This window comes from Aegilops tauschii, chromosome 2, assembly GCF_002575655.3.
Source record: "Aegilops tauschii subsp. strangulata cultivar AL8/78 chromosome 2, Aet v6.0, whole genome shotgun sequence".
Taxonomy (NCBI): domain Eukaryota; kingdom Viridiplantae; phylum Streptophyta; class Magnoliopsida; order Poales; family Poaceae; genus Aegilops; species Aegilops tauschii.
The window spans coordinates 194,825,921-194,833,741 of record NC_053036.3 but is presented as its reverse complement, the minus strand read 5'-3'; positions in this window follow the sequence as shown (position 1 = coordinate 194,833,741).

Genomic DNA, 7,821 nt, shown 5'->3' with positions numbered 1-7,821 from the left:
GCTTGAGTCAGCGACAATCCATTGAGATTTCCAAAAGATGGATTTCCACCACTATGTGAACAAGGAGATAACATTAACTAGATCGAATGACTTAATGATGTATGCTCGAGGAAAACATACACAGTTAAACATTGGTTGAAATGTGCACCCGAAATATGGGCTAGGTAGCACAATCAATGTTCGAATGATGATTCATTAAGCCATAGACGTAGAATGAAGCTATAGACCAATAACTTCAAAGCAATAGGGTTGCTAGAAGTTTAGAATTTACACATCACAGATCATTGGTCGGTATTCCTTTTAGAAACAACACGGGGACCAAGAAAGAATGGTGATGGGGAGAAGTATCACTGTACCGAGATGTCATACGAGGTGGTGAAATTCTTACGACATACTTGACGTAAAATTTGGTAATACTCCAGGGTAGAACATATCATAAGCTAGATAGCAGGGAAATCAAGGTACAACACAAAACACGCACAAGTTTGTGTTGAATGGAAGGCAATAAAATGGTCGATGATAAAACAAATCATCGAGGGCAAGGATGGTATTTCTCATCCAGAATTCGATAGATATCTTGGAAGAGCTCAGAATGTTGATGGTGATCACGACATTTTGTTGTCGAGGGGATCCACGAAGAAGCAATTGATCAGCGACTGCATCAAGCAAAAGGACTGATGCAACAAAAGATTATTGGAGCCACGGATACTACACAAACTCGGGGCAAGTTTGTTGTTCGAGGTGAAACGATATGACAAGGAAAATCGACGTAAGCTTAGCTCATCGTCGAAAGTGGTGCTCCGGGAATAAGGACCAGGTAGCACAGTTAAAATCATCAAGATAATGATATAGCCAAACAGGCTAGGAATGACGCGATCGGGTACAAACTCGTAGGTAAGGAACATTACTAAAAGTTGTTGAACCGTAGTGCGGATTTGATTCATTTATCGATGTCCTTGAGTGTTTAATAACTCGGAGCCCGTGAAAAATTGGAATAAATGAGAATGTAATACTTGATGGAGAACTCATAATAAGTTATGCAGTTCCGTGATAATCTCGAGATACCAGGGGGGTAATACTCGACGACAAACCAAAGTAGAGGTTGGACTGGGGTATTGCTCTGCAGAAGACAAGTGCTTAAACTTGCACGAGAAATGGTATTTAAAAGAGAATATGGTTGGAACCACGATTGCAAAATGTCAGATCCCATATATAAGACGAACTTATACCAAGGGAATAATTAATTTAAGAAAAGCTTTAATGATAAGATCTACACCGTGTCCATGGGCATGAACGCAAAGTTCAAGGTCGACTCCCACTTCTCCAATGCATAACCTTTCATTTACTTCTCATTTTTCAAAGAAGTTGTAGTGTTGAAATTTTATCTGGCAAAATACCAGAAGAGTATGACTCATGAAAATTTTCGAGTTCACACATATTATGAAAGGCATAGGTTCAACCCATCAAGGCATCTTAGGAACATATACCACAAACTTCGGAGTAAATATTACAAGCTCGAAAGAAGAGCATTATTCAAAAACAGATGATACTATTTACCAAATGCATTATACACCCATGGAAAGGCTCACAAGGTTATTCAATATGAAGGACACTGTCGGATAAAATCCAACAAAGGAACCGATGGTCCACAAGGGATCTGATGTGAGCATCGGTACTCAACCAGAGGAAGAAGAATGCAAGGAGATCTGATTATAGAAACAACTGACTAACTCAAAGTTCAAAAGCACAAGAATTACGATTTCCAAATCAGGGGGTCAGAAGCAACGCTCTGATCAAGGATGGATAAGTTGAGTAGGCTTAGGGGTACAATCGATGGCAATTTGATAGGTCGAGATCCAGCTCACGTTTTAAATGACGTCTGAGCCGGAAGAATGAATTCTAGGATATGATTGAGGATTGCGAGCATTCGCAACAAATTGAATCAACGGACTCAAAATGATAATGACAAGAGATGCCAATAAGATTACGAGACTTATGGGATTAACCATAATGCAAGCAAACAAGAATTTCAAGAGCAATAGGCTCCTGAGGATTTTAGGAAGATCGAATAGTATTTTGAAGACTATTGTGGAATACTTGAATCAACTGGGGATGACCGGATACTCGGTAAGTGCGAGAATTATCCGTAGGGGTATTCAGGTGACAAAGAACAGCAAGGCAGTAAGCTCAAAGGATTCTCGGAACAACAGAGAGAATTTCGGGGTATCTTGTAATAACAAGATCAACTGGGAAACATTGTATGAGTGGCGAGTATACGTGGTTATCCATAGGAGTTTATCGATGAAAGGGAATTGCAAAAGCGATGAACACAAGTTCTCGGGTTATCAGCGGAGAGTATCTTCAGGGTCTTCACGTGCAGCAGACGATCATCAGTAATAAGGGGCTCTCCGGGTGAAAGTGATAACGAGATCCTAATGTTAGATTTAGTAAAATTCACTTAACCCGAATAGAAGAGAGATCAGAGTCCCAGAGTAAAGGTCGAGGAGTAAAAGATACTAGTACCACCCAATGGCGACGTGGGCCCGTAAGACACACAGCCATATTAGTAAAAGTTTTGTAATGTCTAGACTTGACTTCGGCCAAGGAGTGTGGAAAGGGGGATTCCTACAGGCAGTCGGCTCTGATACCAACTTGTGACGCCCCCGATTTGACCGTACACTAATCATGCACGCAAATGTGTACGATCACGATCAGGGAGTCACGGGAAGATATCACAACACAACTCTAAAACATAAATAAGTCATACAAGCATTATAATACAAGCCAGGGGCCTCGAGGGCTCGAATACAAGTGCTCGATCATAGACGAGTCAGCGGAAGCAACAATATCTGAGTACAGACATAAGTTAAACAAGTTTTGCCTTAAGAAGGCTAGCACAAAAGCAGCAACGATCGAAGAGGCAAGGCCTCCTGCCTGGGACCTCCTAACTACTCCTGGTCGTCGTCAGCGGCCTGCACGTAGTAGTAGGCACCTCCAGTGCCGTGGGAGTCGTCGTCGACGGTGGCGTCTGGCTCCTGGACTCCAACATCTGGTTGCGACAACCAGATAGAAAGGAAAGGGGGAAAAAGAGGGAGAGAAGCAACCGTGAGTACTCATCCAAAGTACTCGCAAGCAAGGAGCTACACTACATATGCATGGGTATATGTGTAAAGGGGCATATCAGTGGACTGAACTGCAGAATGCCAGAATTAAAAGGGGGATAGCTAGTCCTGTCGAAGACTACGCTTCTGGTCATCTCCATCTTGCAGCATGTAGAAGAGAGTAGATTGAAGTCCTCCAAGTAGCATCGCATAGCATAATCCTACCCGGCGATCCCCTCCTCGTCACCCTGTTAGAGAGCGATCACCGGGTTGTATCTGGCACTTGGAAGGGTGTATTTTATTCAGTATCCAGTTCTAGTTGTCATAAGCTCAAGGTACAACTCCGGGTCGTCCTTTTACCGAGGGACACGGCTATTCGAATAGATAAACTTCCCTGCAGGGGTGCACCACATAACCCAACACGCTCGATCCCAATTGGCCGGACACACTTTTCTGGGTCATGCCCGGCCTCGTAAGATCAACACGTCACAGCCCCACCTAGGCTCAACAGAGAGGTCAGCACGCCGGTCTAAACCTATGCGCGCAGGGGTCTGGGCCCATCGCCCTATGCACACCTGCACGTTGCGAACGCGGCCGCGAGCAGACCTAGCAACCCACACGATCACGGCGGTTACGTCAAAGCGGTCCAACACGGCGCGCGCCACTCAGTCGTTGACGTCAAAAGAGCTTCGACTGATACCACGACGTCGGGATACCCATAACTACTCCCGCGTAGATGGCTAGTGCGTATAGACCAAATGGCCAGACTCAGATCAAATACCAAGATCTCGTTAAGCGTGTTAAGTATCCGCGAACGCCGACCAGGGCCAGGCGCACCTCTTACCTAGGCGGTCTCAACCTGCCCTGTCGCTCCGCCACAAAGATCCACTTGCGGGTACTCCTACGAGCCGACCCGACTTTAGTCATCACATGTGTCATGTATATAGTATATAAGTATATACCCGCGATCACCGCCCAGGTGATCACGGCCCGATAGCGTAGCACAGCAGACGGACAAGAATGTAGGGCCACTGATGGAAATCTAGCATCCTATACTAAGCATGTAGGATTGCAGGTAAAGGTATCAACAGTAGTAGCAAGGATAGGCTATGCATCAGAATAGGATATCGAAAAGCAGTAACATGCTACACTACTCTAATGCAAGCAGTATAGAGGAGAGTAGGCGATATCTGGTGATCAAGGGGGGGGGGGCTTGCCTGATTGCTCTGTCAAGTAGGAGGGGTCGTCGACTCCGTAGTCAAACTGGGCAGCAGCAGTGTCGGTCTCGTAGTCTACCGAGAGAAGAGGGGGAAGAAACAGTAAATACAATGCAAACATAAGCATGACGATGCGTGACATGACAGTGAGCGGTGCTAGGGGTGCCCTAACGCGACAGTAGGTGGTACCGGTGAAGGGGGGGAACATCCGGGAGGTATTCCCGATGTTTCACGTTTTCGGACAGACGGACCGGAGGGGGAAAGTTGCTAGTTCGATAGGTTAGGGAGGTGTGGTGGACGAACGGACCGCGTATTTGGATTCGTCTCGTCGTTCTGAGCAACTTTCATATAGAAAACATTTTCATCCGAGTTACGGTTTAAAAGATATGAATTTTCAAAGTTTATTTGAATTTCTGGAATTATTTAATTAACAGAAAAAGGGATATGACGTCAGCATGACGTATGAGTGACGTCAGCGGTCAACAGTCCGGGTTGACTGGTCAAACTGACAAGGGGGACCCACCTGTCATAGACAGTGGGTTAACAGTTTTTTAGTTAATTAACTACTGGGCCCACCTGTCAGTGAGAGATTAATTAAACTAATTATTTTTATTTATAAAACATTTTCTTTTTCTTTTTTTTTAATTTTTGCGGCGGGGCCCGCATGTCAGTGACTGGGCCTGCCCAGTCAGCAGTTGACTGGGTCAACCCAGTCAACTGGGCCCGTGGGGGCCACTGGTAGTGACCCAGGGGTGGCCCCAGGTGTGCCACGTCGGCGGCCGGCGCCGGAGTATCGCCGGCGACCAAAACGCACGGCGGCGCGCGCGGGAGGGGCGCGGGTTTCACCCACTGTGGGTTTGCGGGGGCGGGGCTGGGCGCGTTCGACGCGGCTCGACGTCGCGCGTCCAACGGCGGTGGTCGGAGGGGCTGGAACGGACGGGGTCGACCGCTACGGGCTCGCCGGCGGCGAGGAGCTACGGGTGCCCGACGGAAGCTACGCTAGAGCGCGCGAATGGCCGAACTAGCTAGCTAGGCGGGTGCGGCATGGTGCGGTCGGGCTAGCGGGCCAACGCCCGTGACCACTTGGTCACCGGAGACACGCCGGCGGCGAGCTCCGCGGCGTGGCGTTCGGGCGCGCGCGGGGAAGAAGCTAGGGAGCGCGGGCGAGCTAGCGGAGAGGGGGAGGAGGTAGAGGAGCTCACAGCGGAGCCGTAGGGAGTGGCAGCGAGCTCGGGGAGGGCGCGGGGTAGCCGGAGTCGGCGACGATCGACGGCGGCCATGCGGGGAAGACGAGCTCGGGGAGGTCGATGTAGTGGCGCTCGGCTCGTTCCCGATGGCGCAGTCGGCGTAGTCGACGGCGGGGAGTCGTTCGGGCACGTCGTCGGGGCGATCTGGGCACGGTGGCCGCGGGAACTACGGTGAACGGCGGCGAGCGCGCTCGGGCAGAGGGGAACGGAGGGGAGAGGGAGGGGGATCTGGCGGGGGAGAAGGCGCAGAGGCCGAGGGAGAGCGGGGGCGAGTGGGAGAGAGGCCCGAGGGAGCGGGGGGGGGGGGGGGGGGGTGGCGCCCTTATCCTCTCGCGGGGTTCACCGCCGGCGAGGGGGTTCGGCGGCGACGCTCCCCTGTTCCGACCCGGTCGGGGGAACAGGAAGGGGACGCGGGGGAAGGTGGGCTGGGCCGGGGCGCGGGTGGCGGCCCAGCTTGGGCCGGGGGGGGGGGGGGTTTGGGCCGCGGGTCCAGTGGGGGGGGGGAGGCCTGCTCTTTTTTTCTTTTGACTGTTTTGTTTTCTGTTTTCTCTTATTTGTTTATTTCCTTATTTGTTTTATTTCATTTAAAAGTATTTAGACATTTTATAAAAATGTGATTTCTCCACCATAATTACCAGTGTATTATTTAGAACCCACTGAACATTTTTGTTTGAATTTTTGAAAACTTTTATTTTCCACTTTTAAATTTAATTGAAGTTTGAACTAGGAGTTTGACAAGGGTGTGGTTCAAATGTGATCAAGCCCTGTTTAGCAACATGATTAGCTTAATCACAGGGAGTTACTGTAGCATGATTCTCAGGGTGTTACAGAAACAGAGAGTTTGCAATCCCATCTCGGTGAGACCGAGATCCCTATCGGTAAGACCGAATTGATTAGGGTTTCTAGCAGTGGCTATGTCAACCGAACTCGGTGGCTCTGGATGGAAAGAATCGGTGGGGCCAAGTTGGACTTTTTGGTTTAGGACATATGTGGATATGAGAAAGTAGTGGAGGGTTTTGGAGCATATCACCACGCATTTTGGGCAAGATCCTCATTAAGCAACACCTCATCCCTTCTTAATAGTATTGGCTTTTCCTATAGACTCAATGTGATCTTGGATCACTAAAATAGAAAATGTAGAGTCTTGTGCTTTGAGCTTGAGCCAATCCTTTGTCCTTAGCATTTTGAAGGGTCCACTTTCTAATCCATGCCATGCCAAACATTGAGCTTTCCTGAAATATTTATCTTGGAATAGCATTAGCTCAATGAGCTATATGTTGTTAGGAATTACCAAAACCACCCAGGGATAGTTGCACTTTCAATCTCCCCCTTTTTGGTAATTGATGACAACATATAGATCAAAGCTTCGACAAATAATAAATAAGATTGAAAAACATCGTCGCTTTGAGAAGTATGTGATAAGCAAGAGCTCCCCCTAAATTTGTGCATTATTTAAGATTTGCTTTTGAATGCAAATGCACAATCGATTAGGATCATGGGTTACTCTTCCATGTCACATACATCTTGGTGGAGCACTCAAAATGATAGAGATTAAAAGCATGCACTCATCACCAAGCAAAGTGAATGATCATAATAGGGTATGAAAGATAGCATTAACCAACAAGCATTAAGGGTAGCATATGATCAAACACTTGACCAAATAAGTATCTCACAAGGACGTAAAGTAGTATCACACAAGCACACATTAAAGTTTCAAACCAACCAAAAAGAGTGCAAAGAGAGATAAAAACCAACAGTATCTCTCTCTCTCTCTCTCGAAGCCTATGATCTGTACATTTTCTCCCCCTTTGGTAACAAGTTACCAAAAAGTTCGAAAATGCATAGTGCTAAACGACTCTCAGGCTTGATCTTCGGGAGGTGGTGTTGAGAGAACGCCAAGGACGAAAGCTTCTGATGAAGTGGCTGGAGCTGGTGGAGTAGCTGCTGGAGCTGGAACTGGAGTTGTAGCTGCTGGTGCTGATGCTGTAGCTCTAGTGTCTGTCACTGGCACTGCAGCAGATCTCTGTCCTCTGGGCACTCTAGCAAATGCATCTGTGGTAGACTTGCCCTTCTTCTCCTCTGCCTCCTCCTGAAGTTGCTCAACTGTAGTTTGGATCTCTGTGATCTTGACATCAAGGTCATAGAATTTTGTCTCAACAATCCTTTCCAAGCTCTCATGGTTTTTGGTCAGGGTGGCCAGGCCCTGCTCAATCCTCAGAGTGGATTGGATCAGATATCCTAGCTGGTCTTGCTTGC